The 20986-nt window shown below is 46.4% G+C and overlaps 1 protein-coding gene across 1 annotated transcript in view; it reads right to left on the bottom strand.

Annotated features, from left to right (window-relative positions):
* The window catches only part of SMYD3 (SET and MYND domain containing 3), a 645009-nt gene that overhangs the window by 163160 nt on the left and 460863 nt on the right, over nucleotides 1-20986 (bottom strand). The window lies entirely within an intron of this gene.

Genomic DNA, 20986 nt, shown 5'->3' with positions numbered 1-20986 from the left:
CTAGTTTTGTTATTCTCTTTCCACGTAACTGAAGCAAAAACCTACCCCCAGGCGTGCCAGCACTCTCCACTGTAATTTTTGTTAGTTCTAGTGCTAAAATGCTAAGCGAAGTATGCTGGGTGAGCCACCTGACGAAGGCTGAACTGGATACGGCAGAGGGCGGCTCAAATCATCTGTGTTTCCCTCAAGTTAATGGAGAAAAAAAACTACAGGAAACACGTTCCATGTGGAAGAGAAAACTGAACATGAACCAGCGAAAGATAAGTTCTAGTGTCAGCTGAGGTTACGCTACACACAAATTAAGGCGGGTACTCTCCCCAGGAGCAGTTGTGCCCGGCAAGGGTTTGTCACCCTAGTCATACCTGACATCTCAGGGAGCGCAGCCCCAGGAGCACGTACGTCACGTCACGGCATACAAAGTGTGTGTGACTCATCTACAAGCCGCATGGGCACGAGGTGTCTGGGGGGCTGGTACCCAGGCCTGTTTCCGGCCGGCAGTGGCAGTAGACAAGGGGGCACCTCAGTGGGTCAGTCCTTCTGGGGTGGCCCACGCACACCCAATCCCTGACGGGGCACACACGGGCAGGAGACAGGGAAGGATGGACACGGGCCGGACAATGGTCACAACTCTATGCAGGGCAGACTCTACAAGAAATTAGCCTCTGAGGTCAGACGGCCCCACTTATGATCTCCCAGGGGGACTCCTCTGTTCTCAGGAACACAGAAGGAAAGCAGAACATGAATCGTGGCTTCAGTCCCACCTCCCAGCCCCCATTTCTCTAGAGGTAGCTCATAATCAGCAGCCCCCCTTGCTTCCTTCCAGCCACTCTTACAGCCAGCCAGGCACACAAAACAAACGGGTGGCATTTCTAGTTGACTGTCCGCCTCTTTGGGCAGCACAGTCAATACACAGATGGCACTCTCCCCAGCCTCTCTCCGGACTAGATTCCTGAGCCAGCTGCTGGAGAAAACACCGTCACACCGCCCCTGCACCATCTCAGGGGTGACCTACAGAGAGTCCTAAGGGAGGACGCCTCCCCCTGTTCGGAGTTCATCAGAACATGGAGAGGAGGGAATCTGGAAAAGCAGATTCAATGCATCTTTTCTTTTTTAATATCCACCGCAGAAAGTAAAGTTTGACAAACTCTTTTTTGGTGAGTGTGTATTTTTTTTTATGTTTATTTATTTTTGAGAGAGAGAGTGAGCGCACACAAGTGGGGCAGGGGCAGAGAAAGAGGGAGACAGAGGGTCCAAAGCAGGCTCTGCACTGACAGCAGCAATCCCGACGCGGGGCTCGAACTAGCAAACTGTGAGATCATGACCTGAGCCGAAGTCAGATGCTTACCCGACTGAGCCACCCAGGTGCCCTGACAAACTCTTATTCACTAGTTCGTGGGGCTCCCGAGTAAGAGCAAAAGAAAAGCATAGGTTTTAAAAAAAACACAGGCAAGCCCTGACCTAGGTGGAGGCTGACCACCGAGTTTGGATCTGGTCCCGACCTAATAGTCTCGTTTTCGTCTCTTCTCTTGCCTGCTCGTGCTGTCCTCTGCACTTTTCGCTCTTCCCACCTCGCGTCTCTGCAGGGCAGGCCAGCCCCTGTGCCTCGATGTCCCCCACCTTTCTTCATCTACTGAATTCCCATGACCCTCTGAGGCCCAGCTCAAAACCCTCCTCTTGGGGGAGGCCTTCCGACTCGCTGGGGGAGGGAGGCTCTGCGGCCTGTGCTCCTGAGCTTGCCCACGAATCCACTCCCACATCCTGCACCGTATGAACAGCCATTTCTTCGCATTCGAGTCCCCAGAGGGTCGGAATTCTGTTTCGTTACTTTCCCCCGCCACCTGGACTCACACTGGCCTGACACGCAGAGTGTGCTCAAAGTGTCTTTGCTCAGTAAACGGCTGCAGACAGAGTACGTTCAATACCAGTGACTCTGTGAGCCTTTGTGTCGTCTCTATAGCATTGTTAACAAACCAAGGCAATCGCTATTCTGCAGCAGAAAGAGAAATCTCTTCTTGTTCTCTTTCCCTCCTTCCTCTCTCTCCCCTTCTCCATTCCTCCCTACAACAAGCACTCACTCAGTGACCTACACAGACCGGATTCTGGGGCTACAGGAAGGTGTCAGTACAAACCGAACCCTGCCCTCAGGGACTCTGACGCCAGCAGGGCAGACAGAGGCACGAGGCAATAAATCACGTGCAAACTGCACCAGAGCCCAGCACAGGGGTCAGTAGCTCAGCCGGGACAAGTCAGGGAAGGCTCCTTGAAGAGGGGACGCCAAACGAGGTACTTGCAATCTGGAATCGCAAGGATAACCCAAACTTCTTACTCCTTATGTGACACAGTGGGGAAATGTCAACCTAATTACATATCCTGGAAAATGTTTTCCTTAGATCAAAGAAAGTTGGCATAAACTTACTACCCATATAGATTACACTCTGGCTCCCAAAAGTTGAAGGTGGTGACATCTGATAATAGCGGACGTTACAAAAGTAAACAGTGAGAAGTAAAAGGAATAGAGACACCAATGTCTGCTGCGCTCCTTGGTTTAAGAAAATCTTACAAACGTCTAAAATGGGTCCTGTTCTGGGGCGCCTGGGTGGCTCCGTCGGTTAGGCGTCTGACCTCGGCTCAGGTCATGATCTCGCACTCCGTGAGTTCGAGCCTCGTGTGGAGCTCTGTGCCCACAGCTCAGAGCCTGGGGCCTGCTTGGGATTCTGTGTCTCCCCCTCTCTCTGCCCTTCCCCCGCTCAGGCTCTGTCTCTTTCTCTCCCCAAAATAAATGAAGATTAAAAAACAAAACGTGTCCTGTTCTTATTCCACGTCACTGGAAGTGGAGAGGAGGGAACAGGCAGAGTGATGTTGAAGACAGTAGTGCCTCAAAAGCCATGATGCACCTCTTTCTGTGAAGAGCCAGGGCAGGTTGGGGGCACCTGGTGGGGAGCGCCGTCTGGACCGGGTGTCAGGGGCGCCGGGACCCACGGCCCTCAGACCTTTCCTCCCCCACCTGCTGAGGCCCTAGAAGTCACGCCACAGGACCCACCCTTTCCAACGAGGGGAAGCCCCCCCCCGAGGGCACCCACGCCGCCTGGCCCTCCTGTGCGCTCATCCTGAAGCACTTCTGGTTCATGGCGTCTCGGGGTCTCCAGCCTCCTCACGAGGGAGCTCCGAGAACAGTCCTCACTTCAGGATGAGGAAGGGAGGGCGAAGGGAAATCAACACGCTCTTTGTTCCAGGGCTCCGTCTTCACCTGCTCTCACCCAGCAGTGAAATTCGTTCGGTCAAAATAACCCTTGCAGCAGAGCACTCCGCCCTGCCCTGGAGGAATTCTACACATCAGGCCAGGCCGGGAGAAGGGGGGGAGCGCCAGGCGAGGTCTGGAACGGGGCCGGACCCCGGCCCTCAGAACAGAGCTCTATGCGCTCATTTCTTCAGGGCCCGTTTACGTAGCCCGCAGAGTCTAGGCGCTGGGAAGGAAGGAGGAAAGACCACCCCTTCCACCAGTTTGCCTAGTGAAATGAGGAAAAAAATGTCACGTTTTTCTCTAATTCAGACAAATTTTCGCCTTTCTCGGCCAAGATTGTTTTCCTATTGGCCATATTTCTCTGTAAGTCGACCTGTCAAGAAGCAGGCGCGGGAACACAGGGAGGCCCTCTAAACTGTCAGATCAATTCAGGAGCGCAGGATTCTGCTGCTCGTCCGCGGCCCTGGGGGGCACGCTGGCCGCCCGCACCCCGATCGCCTGCACGAGGCCCTGATGGCGATTCCCGAGGCCAGCTGGAGACGTGCAGGAAGATGGATGGCCTTGGAATTTTCCACTCTCCCGCTGTCTGACTGCGGCCAGCCACCATTACCAAATTAGTGCCACAAAGGAGGGGTATTCTCTCCCGGGGCAGGCGGGAAAGATAGATCAGCGGCCCACAAGCAAGTGGCTAAAAAGGAAGAAACAGACAATGAGACTCCGACGCTGGGGCACGTGAACGTCACGGGATTTACAGGTAGTCACACACGGAGCGATCAGAGAGAACTGAAAAGAATCCCTCCTCCCATCCCACCCCCCAAATAAGTTGTTTTCTCTCATTGTTCACCAAATGCCTTCTGCGGTCCCACTCGGCCACGTTTAAAGGCATCAGGGAGGACTTTTATGTGGGGTGCAACGTGCTAAGTTACACATGCGTCTGCACTTCTACATTACGGGCCAGTTAATTTTGATTAGGAAGAACCAGAAATAAGGAACGAGAATTTACCAGAAAGCTATGAAGCAGAAAAGCTGGGAGAATTCAGTGAGACGCCAATGCACGCAGGCCCTGATAGGACGCTTGGTAAAGAGCAGCGAGAGTGTCATTACCAACGTCCATCGCCTGGAAGATGCACTAGAGAAACAGTCAGAGGCACCATTTTATTGTGTTTCGCTAAGAAAAAGCATTAGCAAACTACGTCAGCCTATCGGCTATGCAATGGATTCCAACTCCAGAAATATAAAATTGTGAAAAAAATACACACTTTGGGATTCATGAAACCCGGTATGACTGTGTCTACCTCCATGTTTTGACAGAACATAAGCCACGCTCTGCGTAACTGACACCTGAGTGCAGGACGTCTGCGTCACCACAGCCACATCAGACTCCGAGCTCCCGACCAGCCCCCTGTCTCTCCGAGCTTCTCCCGCTATACAGACTGGACTGCTCTCCTCGACCCCTGGTATCGCCCAAACTCACTCACCACTTCCAGTTCTCCCCTTCAGCGTCCTCTGAGTCGGCTGTCAGAAAGCAGACAATCGTAAGTCACTCCAAACCCAAACTACAACCTTGCTCTAATGTTACGTTGCTTATGCCAAGCTAATGGCCTTGCCAAATTTGGCTGCACGCGGGAGGTGACTTAATGCACATGTGTTCCCAGCATCTTCTTTCAATCCTGAGTTAAGCAGTGCAATTTCCCTTGGAACGGAATTTAAATTAGTTACTTTAAAGCCCACGTTCACATTTCTTCTTCCACCTACCACACAGCTCTAATTATCCAAGTGAAAGCACTTAGCAGGATAGTTTGGGTAGAGACGTGACAGATGGATTTCAAAGCCAGTGACAAACCGTACAGACAGGTACTGAATGCTCTGGTACCTGAGTTGGCTACTTTTCACAGGGAGCACTGGCCTTGAGACGATCTAACATATAAGGGAATGGAAGAGAGATCTGTAAAGACATACCAAGAAACTATACGGCAATCAAACAAACACGGGGCACAAGTTTTCTGCATCACATTTATTACCTTCTATTCCAAGAAGGGGACACTCCCCTAAAACACCAGCCAGAGTCCTTGGTGGTCAAGAGTCCACTGCATTCCTTGACTAGACAAAGATCTGAGAGTGACGTGTTCACTCAGTGATCATTTTTCCATGATGCAAAAACACTCTTCAGATTTTTTTTTTTTTTGAGAGAGAGAGAGAGAAAGAGAGAAGGAGAGAGAGGGACAGCATGAGGAGGAGAGAGGGGCCGAGGGAGAGGAAGAGAGAGAATTTTAAGCAGGCCACATGCCCAGCACAGAGCCTGATGTGGGGCTCAATCCTACTACACTGGGATAATGACCTGAGCTGAAATCAAGAGTCAGATGCTCAAATGACTAAGCCACTAAGACGCTCCTTTTCAGATTGTTTAAAAAAATACTTTTTCATGACTATAGAAAAATCATAACTATGCTGGTCTGGTCATGAAAACTCCCCACTTCCTGTGCACTGTCCTTCATAATGACTGTTCCCGGTATTGCCTCCATGAAGAAGAAAACACCTGAACTTCCTAACTTGTGAGACGCAACAGTTATACTACTGCTCACCATCACAAATAAAAGAGACAAGTTTTCCTTCTCTTGGGTTGTACGCAGATTTAATTAGTTACTCAAATAAAAAAATGAAACTCCAAGTGATTCTTTCACTCCAGTCTTCTTGTGTTCCCCCAACATCTACATGCAAAATAGAACATATCTGCTAAAGGAATCAGGGTTTGATAATTACAGGAAGCATAATTGAATTTGCACATGTGAAGTCTCCAACTTTGAATTCGGAGACAATGAAGAACGTAACAGTCCAAACAAGAATTAATCTGTTTCTGAAAAAACTTTAGTAAGTTATCAATGGGGAGAAAAGAAATGTTGGTTTTAAAGAAAATAATAGAAATGCTCCTAAGAAAAGATTATTATGGGAAAGCCTATCTGGAGGAGAAAAAGAAACCAGAGCATTATCTATAAAAGGTAAGCCTAAAAGAAGTGAGATGCATTTTTCTCCATTTCCCAATCACCTTGAGAAGTGGAGAAAAAATGAAACCGAAGGAAACAAGGCACAAGAAGGGGCTTAAGAGAACAATGAGTTGACAACAAAAAAGTTACAGAGACTCACAGGAGTGAGAATTACTGACCGTCAGTATGTATTTGGATTCTCATGAAGAAAAAGAAATTGACAAGAATTGAAAAGACACAATGATGTCACATGGCAGTCTCGTGACCTAGTTCAGCCCAATGAATCCGAAAGCTGATTTTCCCAAGCAAATGAATGAAGCTGAAGCGGCAGCTTAGAGATAAATGGGGAGGGAGCTGGTGATGGGGATCGCTGTCACCATCGTCCTAATCAAACTATGGAGAAGACTGTGATACTAGCTTCAGAGAAGCTCCTGTTAGTGACTAAGGCAAGGTGCCCTCCTGCTCCTAGCACAGCTAGAATTCTGGGCCCAAGAGACACCGAAAGTTGACATGTGCCAACAACAGGTTTTGCAGGATGGTGTAAACACTCCAGGTTTTGACTAAGCTAAAGGAGACACGGCACTGGTTACGCACTGCCGCAGAGAATTGTAAAAACACTTCCTCAAATGGTGAGCCTCAACTCTCCAAATGTCCTCAACGGCACATAGAGTGTCCTGGCCCAAGAAAAGCCTTTGAACACATCCCACTGCCCTTCCTTATTCAGGGGTCAGGGCATACCTAGATGCTGTATCAAGATGAAGGTACTAAAAGTATCTGTAGTTTTCATAAGGCACTAGATTCCAACTGGAAAGCTAGTCATCAGATGGGGCAGGTAGCAATTAGAGGCTGAGTAGAAGGCTGCAAGAATCTAAAACAAAGGAACTCCATAGGCATGTAATCACGAAATCCCCAAAACATCCCAGAAAGTGATAAAAATACATACCTCTGGGTAAAGTGTTGTTATTTCCCCAAAGAGGAAGATAGTTAGACCTCTTTGGTCATAATAGAAACTATTATCAGTGTATTCCGGAGAAAGAAATGAGGCAAGATGACATTCTTCTTTTCTTCCACATTTAAATTTATTTACCACATTGGGAACTTACTCACTACATTGTCTGCACACGGACAGACTGGACTCCAGCTATGAGAAACCTTTAAATTAACTAACAGTATTTTCCAGGATATCACTCTGAACAGAATAAGCAAAAGCAGCAAATCTCAAGATAACAAGCTTACATATAGGGTTCAAAGCCGAAGAATGAATGGCAGCAGTAACAAAAACTGCTTGTACTTTCCCAAAGCACATTCTGTGATTAGCTCTTTGTCCGTTCTTCAACCATAGTATTATATATCACAAATGAAGCCCAGAAGTTTAACACCAAGTAAGATTAAAATGTGTTTAGTTGGGGCACCTGGTTGGCTCAGTCGGTTAAGCGTCCGACTTCAGCTCAGGTGATGATCTCACGGTTCGTGGGTTCAAGCCCCGCATCAGGCTCTGTGCTGACAGCTCGGAGCCTGGAGCCTGCTTCGGATTCTGTGTCTCCCTCCCTCTCTCTGCCCCTCCCCTGCTCACACTCTGTCTCTCTCTTTATCGCTCAAGAATAAACATTTTCAAAAAATGTTTTTTAAACATTTAAACATTACAAAAACCTTTTTTTAAAAAAGGGTAAAACGTGTTTAGCAAATTGTACCTTAAAAGCACAACAGAGCTTTAGAAAGATTTTCAATAATGATTTTTGTTGAAATAAAAAAAGACTTCCTGTTTAACTTTTTGAGCCCAATAATCCTTTTCACCTTGAATAATCAGAAATAAAATAGCTAATGAATGTAAAACTTTTATGTGAAAAGAAACTGACGTGGGCATAACAGGCACCTTTCCACACTAACTCATTGCTGTGATTAAACCACAGATAAGCAGTCAGCGTCCTGAGGGATCAATGGTGTAATAAGGAAAAATATATTTCTCTCTTTCCTCTCCCCGTCATTGGCCCCAGCATAAACATAGTATAAATATTTGTAGTGGTCAAACACTGCTCATCTTTACCAGACAAGTGCTTTAAAAAATGGCGGCTAGGGGCGCCTGGGTGGCGCAGTCGGTTAAGCGTCCGACTTCAGCCAGGTCACGATCTCGCGGTCCGGGAGTTCGAGCCCCGCGTCAGGCTCTGGGCTGATGGCTCAGAGCCTGGAGCCTGTTTCCGATTCTGTGTCTCCCTCTCTCTCTGCCCCTCCCCCGTTCGTGCTCTGTCTCTCTCTGTCCCAAAAATAAATAAACGTTGAAAAAAAAAAAAATTAAAAAAAAAATGGCGGCTAAAACACAGTTGGCAAGCCCTTTCCTGGGGTGCCTGGGTGGCTCAGTAGATTAAATGTCTGACTCTTGATTTCAGCTCAGGTCGTGATCTCCCGGTTCATTGGATCAAGCCCCAGGTCAGGCTCCTCGCTGACAGTTCAGAGCCTGCTTGGGATTCTCTGTCCCTCTCTCTCAAAATAAATAAAATAAACAAACAAAAACAAAAACAAAAACAAAACCCTCCCTTCCTGAGTTGCTTGCTACATGGCAATTACATAAATCAAGGACACAGATGGATATGAGACAGACATGGGAGTCAGTGTGGAACCAAGGCCACACACGACAAGGTAAAGAAAGCGGAAGATCCTTCCGAGCTCACTTGCCCATCAGGTCATGGCTCTGTGTCACTCTCACATTCCCTCCTTTCTATTCATTTCTGTCACTGTCACCTGTCTTGGACCTTCATGATTTCTTGCTTGCAATTTTCCAAGGTAGAATCTCTGCCTGCCCACCCCACGGTCTTTCATCAATCCACTCTTTAAACTGCCACCAGAAAAGAGAAATAGGAGATCTACCCTGTGGCCGCAGCATAAAGACAAAATTCTTCAGCAGGACATCAAAGGTCCTCCACAATGTGCCCTCGAACTACCTTTCCACCACACCCAACGCTCGCTGTGTGTTTCCGTTACACTGGCTTCTTTGCCATTCCTCTGTCATGCCCTGTACTCCGTTTTATAGCTCTGTCCATATGCTTCCTATGTAAAAACTACTTTGAGGGGCGCCTGGGTGGCTCAGTCAGTTAAGTGTCTGACTTCCCCTCAGGTCATGATCTCAATGTTTGTGGGTGTGAGCCCCACCTTGGGCTCTGTGCTGACAGTTCGGAGCCTGGAGCCTGCTTCGGATTCTGTGTCTCCCTCCCTCACTGCCCCTCCCTTACTTGCACTCTGTCTCTCAAAAATAAATAAGCATTAAAATATTTTTAAATACCTTGATCACTGTCTACACTGCTCATAATTCTGTTCATCCCTCACGATACAACTGAAATGACACCTCCTTCAGGAAGCTTTCCTACACCCTATGAATTTTACTTCTCTATACTCTCATGGTACTTTATGCACGTGTTAGCTACAGCATTTACCACATTCTACTCCAAACTGAAGCTAATTATGTAAAAGTGAATCTCTACGGCTACAATGTAAGCAGCCGAACACCACACGACACACCTCATAAGCACTTTGTGGCTTTTATTTGCTTCTATGTCTTTTCTTTTTCAACAAACCATAAATTCCTGAGGTCATGATCTGTATCTCCCTTAAAAGTATTTCAAATGGGGGTGCCTGGGTGGCTCAGTCAGTTAAGCATCCAACTTCAGCTCGGGTCATGATCTCACAGTTCACTCTTATCAGCACAGAGCCTGCTTCAGATCCTCTGTCCTCCTCTGTCTCTGTCCCTCTTATGTCCCTCTGCTTATGTGTTCTTCCCCCACCCCCCCAAAATAAATAAACTTAAAAGTGTTTTAAATGAAAACTCAAATATATATTTACATGATATAAATAAAATGCTTAATATAAATACATAATACGTAAATGTATAAGCACACGTATACTCTGCTTTTTGAAATTTCACATTACGCCACTTTGCTTTTACAAAAGACCTACGTTAAAATTAGTGTCTGTTTTCAGTAACCAGAAGAAATCTGAAGAAGATCTCCACTTTCACCGAAAAAGGCAAAAAGCGAAAATAGGGGTCGGGTGTTTCTTTTTCAGGGAGCCGTTACAAGCCCCCCACACCCCACCCGGGCCCCCAGCTGAGACAGTGCCCGCCCATCTCCCTCCCTGGGAGCTCACTACACTCAGCAACCCACCACCAGGATGGGCTGTCTGGGAGCATCTTTGTGTGTGTGTGTGTGTGTGTGTGTGTGTGTGTGTGTGTGTGTGTGTGTTTAACATTTATTTTGTGCATTTATTAGCAAGATGTGTCTTAAGATATCAGAAAAGCCCAAGAGGGTGTTTTTTGGCTCAGAGAATGCTCGAATTTTTTTCCATATAAATTAACGATAACTGCTTCTCTGTTTTACACCATTTCGGATTAGTAAAGATTTCATTAAAAAACGCTCTACTTTCAGATAGTGGGGAAAACCAGTATATTATACATGAAAGTATTTATAATGTACATCAAGGTTCCATTTACCTAGTACCCAATGAATAAACAGGATCACCCACACCTTCGAGTATTGGTAGAACAAGACAATATCCCTTATGCTCCCGCCCACCTCATTCCTTCCTCATCTTCCGGAAGTAATCGCTATCTTAATTGTGTATTTCTTATTCCCTTGTTTTTATAAAGTCTTATCCCATATGCATGTATCCCTAAACAACATATTGTTTAGTTTTGCATGCTTTTGGTTTCTTATAAACGGAATCATATCACATTTATTATTTTGCAAATTTTTTGTGTTTGTTTTTGCTTTTTAGCTCAACATTATGTTCATAAGATTCACATATGTTGATGCATGTAGCTATAGTTCATTCATTTTCACTATCTAAGAGAACCTCTTGCAAATGAGCTCTGGGAGGCACACAGGAGAATGTCCACAGTAACACTGTTTGTTAACACAAAACACTGCAAATGACCCAAATGTTCATTATCAGGAGGCTACATAAATAAATCATGGTATTTTCTACACTTGCACCTGCTAATGTGTCTGGCATGTAGTAGGCCCTCCATAAATATTTTTTTGGATAGACTTGAGGAAGAAAATATAACTGACTCATCATGGCCTTCTCCTCCGAGCCCAGAACATGCTCAGATGCATCTGAGACATCCATCCACAAAATGTTGGCCCTTCAGGCTTGCAGTGGACAGATCGGTAGAAAAACTGACAACACAGGTCATCTGCGTCGAGATGAGTAAGAGGACAAAAGGGCGTCTGCCTGCAAGAAACTCTAGAGTGGAATTTCTGAGGGTATTAATTCTGCCTGCTCACTTCTGAGTTCCTACGCACCACTGTGGCTCACAGGCACCCCTCCCCCCCACTCCGTCTTCTTTGCTATCCCCTCTTCGGATGAGTCTGCTCTGGTACACCTGGGAAGGATTTAGGGATGGGGCAAGAACTGACTTTCGATGTCCCATCGCTGCCCAGCTATATCAAGCTCTCAGTCCCATGATAATTACATTTTGTTAGACAATGATTTGTCTCTCACTGGGTCCCACTTGAACGTCGCGTATCCACTGTAAGGCAAACCACCCTGCTTGTCACTTTTTCACCATATTTGATGTCAGCTCTTCGGCAGAAACAACCCCCTAGAAAAATAATCACCATCCCAGTATGCTATTAGTCTCTTTTGCATTTTACTGAAATAGAAACTAATTCTCAGGATAACACTGATGGTGAAGATTCAGGGAAGACAAATTAGACCAAACCAAATGAGTATGTGTTTATCTGCAGCATTGGCCAATCACTTTCAAAAGAACTGGGTGCAGAACATAATGAAAAGGCACTAAATCCAAAGGTAAAGAAAAGACTGCCAACGACAGACAAGTTTCCCCATGAAAGTGAATATTATTCACATAAGTTCACCTCACTTTGACTTGACTTCATCCTTTTATCATGGTCGTAATTCAGACCTGAATATTTAGCTCCCAAAAATGAAAAAGGAAGGAAAGAAGGCAGGCAGGGAAAAAGCCATGATTCTGATGCAGCAGATGTAATAAAAATACAAATAAAGCCCACCCATCATCCTTCCCTTCATTTCTGTTTCCACAACTGAGTCTTCCTCCTTCCCCTTTCCCATCACCCCACCCCCCGCCCTCCGGCTCGCTCTCTTCTGTTTCTCTTGCTTCTCTTGGCAAAGACCCTGGGAAAGGATTAAAGCGGCCAGTCCTCACTCCTTAGATTCAACTTTTCTTTGGGCTTTTCCTTTCAAACGTGAACTACCATTGCACCGCAAATAACTAAACTCTTCCTTTTACACTCTGCATCTTTCCCAGGGTTGCTGCATTTCTGATACACGCTTGGGCGAGAGGACACCCTCTGCTCACATATATCGCTACTATGTTTGAGTAGACACAAACCCGACTTCAAGCAAAATGTTTCTGTGCTAAGAGTAGAGTCTCCTCCACACACTTCAGCCCAATCCAGCAGCTTCCCTCACCTTTTGTCTACCTCTTCCCAAAGACCCTCACTGGCTTACTCATTAGTTAGCCTGCTTCAAAGCAGGAGACCTGGAAAAGCCGTAACTTACCCTCTGCTAATTACATTCCCTCTCAAGCCTTAGGAAGTAATGAGGGAGATCTTTACTTCAAACTTAATTTCATTCCAAAATGTAGAATTGTGTTTGTGGGTAAGAAGGACAGCATCCTTGCGAGAAAATGCCAGTCTAACGTTAGGGCCCATAACAGCCAAGGTAGGAACTCTGCATGTAATTATTACAGAGACTTTAGGAAGAGAAAGGAAACCAACGTTTTTTTGACAGCTACAGTGAGCCAGGGACCAAATGAGGTGTTTTCACACATTCCCTCATCTCTACAAAAGTTGGGAGGAGTTAGTATCACCTTCATTTTGTAGATGAGGAGACAGGCTCAGAGGGGCTTGCCGGTGGTGTCAGATTGCGAATCCAGGTTTTTCTGATCCTCAGGCTCCAAAGCAGGAAAAGTTAAATCCGAAGGCACCTTCAGAGGGCTGAAAGCCACAAAACACCGTTCCGACAGCACACCCCACGTGATGTTGATGAATGGTTCTGTGACTTTCCCCAGGCTCCTCCCTTTTTCTGAGATGCCCCTCCCCCTTGCTTCATCCATCTACCTCTTTCTCTGCGATTCAGCTCAAGGGTGGCCGCCTTCAGGGAGCCTTTCTCCCCGCTGCCCTGATTTAGATGCTCCTCATACCCCTCCGGAGTACTTATTCTACTGGCCACAGCTGCTCCTATATTTGTAGGTTTCTCCTACTAAGCTACAAAGTTACCCTTTTTAACTTTAGCATATAATACAATGGTTGGTCCACCAAGAAAGAAAATGGATGAACGACCAGAAACCACAGGGTAGCACACTGGAATTAAAAACCAGCGTGGTGGAGTTCATGCCAGTACTTAAGCAGAAGCCAGGCAGTCACCTGCCGGGACCGTAAGGATCGGCTGACAGTACTCGAGGGGCAGGGCTCCATGAGCCCTAACATCCATTCGGGCTCTGATGGTCTGGGACTGCAGACTGCTGCTGATTGTGGTTTTCTGATGAGGACGGGCCAACATCTCGGAAGTAAGTAGGGCAGGACGGTGAGAGCACAGGTACAGGAGGCAGAAAACCTGGGAAACCGTCCTGACTACAGGCCTGACTCGGCCAAGTGTGACTTTAAGGGAGAGGAGTTTCCCCATTTGTAGAATGAAAGGGGAAGAGGTGAGTGGAGGTGACCAACTAGATGGCCTGTTACTCTATGTCTGAGAAATGTTCCCCGTTTTCCCGCCGTTCACGGTGTTCTCACGCGGCACGCCGATGCCCAAAGCCTTCTGCCTGCGCATCCCTCACCTACGCTCCCTATGGTCTCGTGGTTCCTCTTCTAAACAATAAGGTATAAGATGCAAAGAAAAAAATGAGTAAAATCTACCTATTTTATTGACTGCAGTGGACAGGATACTTTTGAAAAAAAAAAAAAAAATTACGAAACGAATGAATGCAGGGAAAACGCGAGTCCAAAGGGAAATCGGTATCGACAGAAATTTTAATCAGCCACATGTCCCGCAGACACTCAGAGTTCATGGATGTAACGCTTGCATGTTTGACTATGAAGCTGACGGTACAAGATATGTAATCATTTGTAATTTTATTGGAAAAGGTATTTGCATCCTCCTTGTTGTAAGGTAGGAGTCCACACGAAGACGTCCATTAACTAAGGACTGTGACTCACAGGCCTGGTTATTCTTGGCTGTTTGTATTAAAAGCAGAAACATTAGGGGCGCCCGGGTGGCTCCGTCGGTTAAGCATCGACTCGGCTCAGGTCACGATCTCGCGGTTCATGAGTTCGAGCCCCGCGTCGGGCTCTGTGCTGACGGCTCGGAGCCTGGAGCCTGCTTTGGGTTCTGTGCCTCCGTCTCTCTCTGACCCTCCCCCACTCACACTCTGTCTCTCAAAAATGAATAAATGTTAAAAAAAAAAAAAAAAGCAGTAACCTGGGTGATATGGCAAGAATCTTTTCTCTGCCTGAACATGATCCTGAAATGAAAACCACCTGACAGTGTTGGTGACAGAAGTGAGTAGAAAGACCAGCCAGAAATTAGCTGTGTGACTGGGTTTAGTACTGAATTTACAGAATCGTTACATACTTGGATTACGTAATTTTTTTCATTATATTTTACGTCTTTCAGGGAGAGAGAAAGACTTACGTTATACGGCATTGTTACATTTGGAAATTCGTAACTTGTCTTGGGACAGATTCCACCAATGCTAAAGGTCTCCTGTGTGGTATTTAGCCCCCTAAAATGGCAACATAAAAAAACAAACAACAACAACAAAAAAAACCTAACCCCCTTCCCTCCAAAAATCAACTCAGTGTGTTAGAATTCTACCGGATTCCTGAGGGAAGGCACCATTAGGTAAGGTTCAAATGTTCATAGGCGACTGAAAAGAACTGTGGATAATCACAAAATTGTGTTCATTACCTGCTGCTCTTAATTCCCTCTCGGGTGCTACAACAAAGCCGTTTCTCCGAAACCCTGCTCAGCAGAGCTGCGCACGCCCGTGCTTCTGAAATCAGAGTCAACCCTGATTTTCAGAAACCTCATTTTCAAGCCAACAATTTTCTGAAGTTCTCCTCTTCCCCCACATCAGCTGGCTGAGAGAAGATGTCTGGGTTATAATTTCATTTTTAAGGGTTAAGGGAATGAGTCTTTAGAGAATACACTTTGTCTTGCAGCATTTGGGATCCAAATTTCCTTCCCACCCTTTCCCTGGAAGGATCGGCTTGCAGAGGACGCAGAATGAGAACAGAGTTGCGAGTGCTCAAGACGGCGAAGGGAGGAAAAACAGACAAGTCGCTAATTAGCTCTCCAAACTGGACCCTCAAACACACGGAGCATCCTCCTCTCCTATGTGGTGTTTCTGGAAGAGTTTATGTCAGTAATGGAAAATTTAAACACGGTCATAAAATCCCAATTTTTTTTCCACTGCAGCTCTGAACACCCTCCTGGATATTTAGCCGCGAGGCCTAGCGCTGGGGTTTCACACAAGGCCGGCAGGAGGCCTCGGGGCTGAGAAGAGAGGGGGGACACTGAAGGAGCCGCCTCATGTCTCCTACACCCAGTTTCCCAGGATTCACGTTTATGAGAACATAATCTCCACGAAAGCAAGGATTTCTGTCCGTTCTGTTCAGCAGCACAGCCCCGTGCTTGGAACGGCCTGGACACGGGCAGGTGCTCAGTGAGAACTTTCCGAATAAAGCCACAAGAGAACGGAGGGACTGCGTCCGCCCCAGGCAGGCCCACTCTGGTTGACCTTAACAGCACAGCTCTGAGGAAGGTTCCAGAGGTCCCAGGGCTCGGCTCGCTTGACAGGCTGCGGGCAGCTTGGCTGCAGGGTCGCTCCTGGGACTCCGTGGCCCCCAGCGCCTCCCACAGGGGCCAGAAGCCTCTCTCACCACATCCCAGCGCTTGACAAAGCAAAGGGTCAGTGGTGGAGAAAGAAAATATGCTTAAAAACCACTGACTTCGGGGTGAGATCCAAAGGCTGCAGGTAACAAATCTCGCTTCTCGCCATGTTTAGCACTCCCCTTGGGACTTCAAGCAAGTGGCTTAATTTCTTCCATTTCACTTTATCATTCATCATGCAGGGTGACTCTACACGAAATGACTAGAGAATCTGATGCTGTCGGAAACATAATTTTACTGATGCCGATTCCAGAACTTGTAAAGGGCTAGGTGGCCGCTACGCTCCTTCCGAAGTCCGATGCCTCTGCGACCAAAAACCTTGTGCAGGGATGTCCGCGGGGTTGTGTTATTCCTGAACATCCTTTCCGACTGAACAAGCCATATGGCCTTCGGTTTAGTTGCCAGGCAGCCTGGCCAAGCTCCTATCAACATGTCAACCAGATGAGGTGGGGGGAAAGGAGAAACAGAACGCAGGATGCTGGTTGTGCTGAACAGTAAAGAGAAAACAGGGACCCCAGACCGTGGGCCAAGGTTTGACCTCAGCAGCTGCAAAACCAATCGCTTCTGAGTTTCACTGTGTTTCAAGGAACATCCACAGAGGAAAAATCACAGTAGCCCATAATATATGATAATGCCTCTCCTGGGCTTTGGTATGATATTTTAAATACACGACTAAACCCAAAAAGCTACAGTTTCAGATCTTGCCAGAAATTGGGGTTTTACTTGAACTATAAAAGAGTCAAGGGAAGTTCACTGGGCAAGAGATGAGGTTCTTTTTTATAAGTTCTTATAAAACTAGAAACCACTGGGGCACCTGGGTGGCTCTGACTTCAGCTCAGGTCATGTATTCATGGTCTGAGTGTTCGAGCCCCACATCAGGCTCTCCGCTCTCAATGCAGAGCCTGGAGCCTGCTTTGGATTCTGTTGTCTCCCTCTCTCTCTCGCTCTCTGCCCTTCCCCTGCTCTCACATGCTCGCTCTCTTTCTCTGAAAAACAAACATTAACACACACACACACACACACACACACACACACACACACACACACCCAGGATGAGACTTTGGTCCCCAGTCTAGCATGTGAGGGGTGTAGAAGTCACCACTCCATCCTAACAAGTAACAAGCTAACAAACTGAAAATTCCACAATTCTTCTCAGAACTGTTAGACAAGGGAGGTCGCAGGCAGACTGCTGCCCCCAAACTGGAGAGACGCACACAGAGAGCCACAGCTTGTGGAAGCGGAACCCTCTACAGGACCAGGGCTGGGGCAGGAAAACCTGAACTCAGTAGCCAGACTGCTGGGGACTTAGTGTGCACAAGTCAGAGAGTCAGGACATCCAGGGGGACCCAGTCTGAGGGGCCCCCACACTGTTGTGAGTTTTCACCTCCAACAGCTCCATCAGACGTTCACAGTTAATGCCAGAGAAAAACCGTCTCACGTTTCTAACAGAGGGAGGGGAAAAGCAACCACCTTGAGAAACGCCACAGAATTCAGTTCTTCACCAGGGCTGGCCTTGGGAGAAACTATTTTACCCTAGCCTACCCCCTGGGGTTTCACCTGAGCCTAACTGACCTGGGGGAAGGGAAATACCCGATTCCAGCTCACTTCAGACATCCTGTCCCGCCCAAGAGGGGAAAAAACCGAGAAGCACTGGTAAAGTTCACAGGACCTAACTAACCACTGCCGATGATTCCCAGTCCCTCAGACATTATTACCATTATGCTGTTAAACGCCGGTCGACATCAGTTCTTTGACCCACTACCTCACACCCGCCTTTCAAAAAAAAAAGTACAAGGCATATTAAAAGGCAAAAACAGAATCTGAAAACTGAACAAGCGTCAGAACCAGAGTCAGATACGGCAGCAATGCTGGAATTATCAGGCCAGGAATTTAAAAATACCGATTAATACGCTAAAGGCTTTAATGGGGAAGAAAGGAAACAATATGCAAGAACAGGTGGACAGTGTAAGCAGAGGGATGAAAATTCTAAGAAATAATAAAAAATGCTGGAGATGAAAAACAATGTAACAGAAATGAAGAATGCTTTAATGGACTCCTTATTAGGCTGGATGCAGTGACGGGAAAAAAACACAATCGCTAAACTTGAGGATATAACAATAGAAACTTCTAAAATAGAAAACAAAGAGAAAAAAGGCTAGGAAAAAAAAAAAAACCCAAAACAAAACCCAGAACAGAATTTCCAAGAACTGTGGGGCAACTACAAAGGGTGTAACATATGTGTTATCAGACTATCAGAAGAAGAGAAAGGAACAGAAGCAGTATTTGAAGCAATGATCTCAATGACGGCTGAGATTTTCCCCCAAATAAATGTCAGACACCAAACCACAGGTCCAGAAAGATCAGAGAACACCAAGATTATGATACACACCAAAAAAACTACACCCAGATATACCATATTTAAACTTCAGACAATAAAAGATAAAATACTTGAAAGAAAATCCTCCCTATAGAGACACAAGAATAAAAATGACATATGACTTCTTGGAGGCACTGCTTCAGGAGGTTTTTTTAAGGTTTTTTTTTAAAAGTAGGCTCCAGGCCCAGCATGGAGCCCAATGTGGATCTTGACCTCAAGACCCTGAGATCAAGACCTGAGCTGAGATCAAGAGTCAGACGCTCAACTGACCATGCCAGCCAGGCACCCTGATTTTCAGGAGCATATTAACTAAGCCTTGATAACCATTTTTTCCTCCTCTCTTCTTCTTCATCACAACTACTACTTTTCTGAATTATTTTGCTAGTTTTAGCACTTAAGCAAAACATAGACGGTACATAAAATGTGAAAAACAGAGGGAAAAAAGAAAAACAAATCGCCAAGAGTTGTCTAACCAAAACTAAAATTATGGAATATTTCCTTCCAAGCCTTTTTCTAACCATAGATCTTTTTTTAATAAATCTGTTGTAATCAACAGACAGTATCATCCTGCCTGCTAATGGTCTGGCCCTTGGAGAGACAGACTTTCAGATAATCCATGGCCTTATTTCCTCCTTATCCTCAACCTCTGCCCTGCCTGAGATGGGACCCTGCCCTAGAAGCCTGAAACAGTGAGGGGGAGACAGCACCACCACCACCACCCCCCCCCCAGTTGGAGGGATTAGAGGGACGACCTTCAGCATCTAACACTCCTCCCAGCTCCGGGCATCAACTCACCCTCTTCAGTAGCTGGCTGCTTTAGTTCCTGAGCCTTCTGGGGCATTTTGCAGTAAATCTGTTAGCTTCTCCCTGACAGCCGCTGGTGTAGACGCTTAGGTCTTGCCCGGCTCTACCCTGCTCTGCAGCCATCGGACCTCCAGGGACTTGCCGGCCTCACTGTTGGTGGACGAACATTTCAGCTGACTCCAGACCTCATTGAAAGTGGAATGTGTGTTTCTGTTCCTTGTTCTGTCACTGCAGGGTGATCAGTGAGTTCTGAGAGAGGAAAGGCTGCACCATAATTCTTGTTCTTACACGATATCCTAGCACTGTATGATCTTCATTATTACAGCTTTTTATAGATTTCGCTGTCGAGTAAGGAATATACCAGTTTCAAATATGACTGAATGCCTCTGCAATTTTTTTTTGTTGGTTTTAAAAATTATAAACAAGTTACCAGCTCAATGAACTGGAAAAGAAGTTCAATATTCCAAACTCCAAAAATAATGCCAGGCACATAGCTGGTGATTAATACCTGTTGAGCGATTATGAACAATCTGTCTGGGAAAAGTCAATAGCACAGGGCCACTTATGGAAACCTGGGATTGTTCCTGAAAATCTGTTGTACTGTGAATCTGTTTCAGTCTGAGAAGCAAGAAATGTTGACCTGTGACCACATCTGGTGGCTATACCTAGTGCAATGTGTGTTGGGCCAAAAAAAAAAAAAAAAAAAAAAAAAAAAAAAAAAAAAAAAAAAAAAAAAAAAAAACAACACCAAACAACAACAAACCAAACCAAAAGAAAACGGAAGCATCTGTAACCCATACTTGGTTCATCTGGAAAGCTTACAACTGGGCTGCTGACTGTGTGACACAAACTTCCTGGGGCCCTTAGATGAGGGCAGGCATAACTCAAAATTTTCTTCTTAATTAAAGCAACAGGGATCAAAGACCTAAGCAGAGGGATAATGGCAGAGCATTAAATGCAAAGTAAATGTATCATTCCTTGAATAATTCCATTTGTGACCAATTTACCCAAACAGCCACAGGAGAACTCAGGTTTCAGTGGGATGGCTGGTGTGAGGCAATACACGGGAGAGTGGCATGAATTACGTTTTCCTATTTCCACTGCTTACTCACCACTTCTAAGGAATATTTAATTTTTGAACATCTACCTCATGGCTTACAGGTGCCCCTTAACTTCCCCAAGCCTTGCCTCCTTGACCAGTGTGATACCGTATTAATTCACAGCTCTGGGAAATACATGCAGAAAAGTTCACGGTTCCTGAACCAAGATAAATGAAAATCCAGATCCCGCTACCCCGGTAGCTTGTATGGATAACGTTACTTCTCCCTCAGTGTATGTCCACACTGCTTCAACCTACTCTTCTGTGGGAACGACCTCAGGACACGGCTCTCAGCACCGTGACCCCCTTCAAAATGGCGCCCCTCTCTTACCAGGTCCTGGCCGAGGTTTTCAGTCTCGTCAGGACGAAACCCGCCCCCACTGACACACGCAGATCTCCTCAGGCTGAACTGCTTCATTCCCTGACTAACCCTGCGACTTTCTCACTCCCATGGCCATTGCCCATGCTGTGCCTTCTGCCTGAAATGCCTTTTATCAGACAATAGAAGTGGCCACGGAGTTCAAGACCCGAACTCCTTTCTTCAGTTAGGACTTCTCGTTGCA

This window comes from Lynx canadensis, chromosome F1 (genome assembly GCF_007474595.2).
Source record: "Lynx canadensis isolate LIC74 chromosome F1, mLynCan4.pri.v2, whole genome shotgun sequence".
In the NCBI taxonomy this organism is placed as follows: Eukaryota; Metazoa; Chordata; class Mammalia; order Carnivora; family Felidae; genus Lynx; species Lynx canadensis.
Note: the sequence above shows the minus strand (reverse complement) of the source record. Positions and strands in the feature narration are given on the sequence as shown.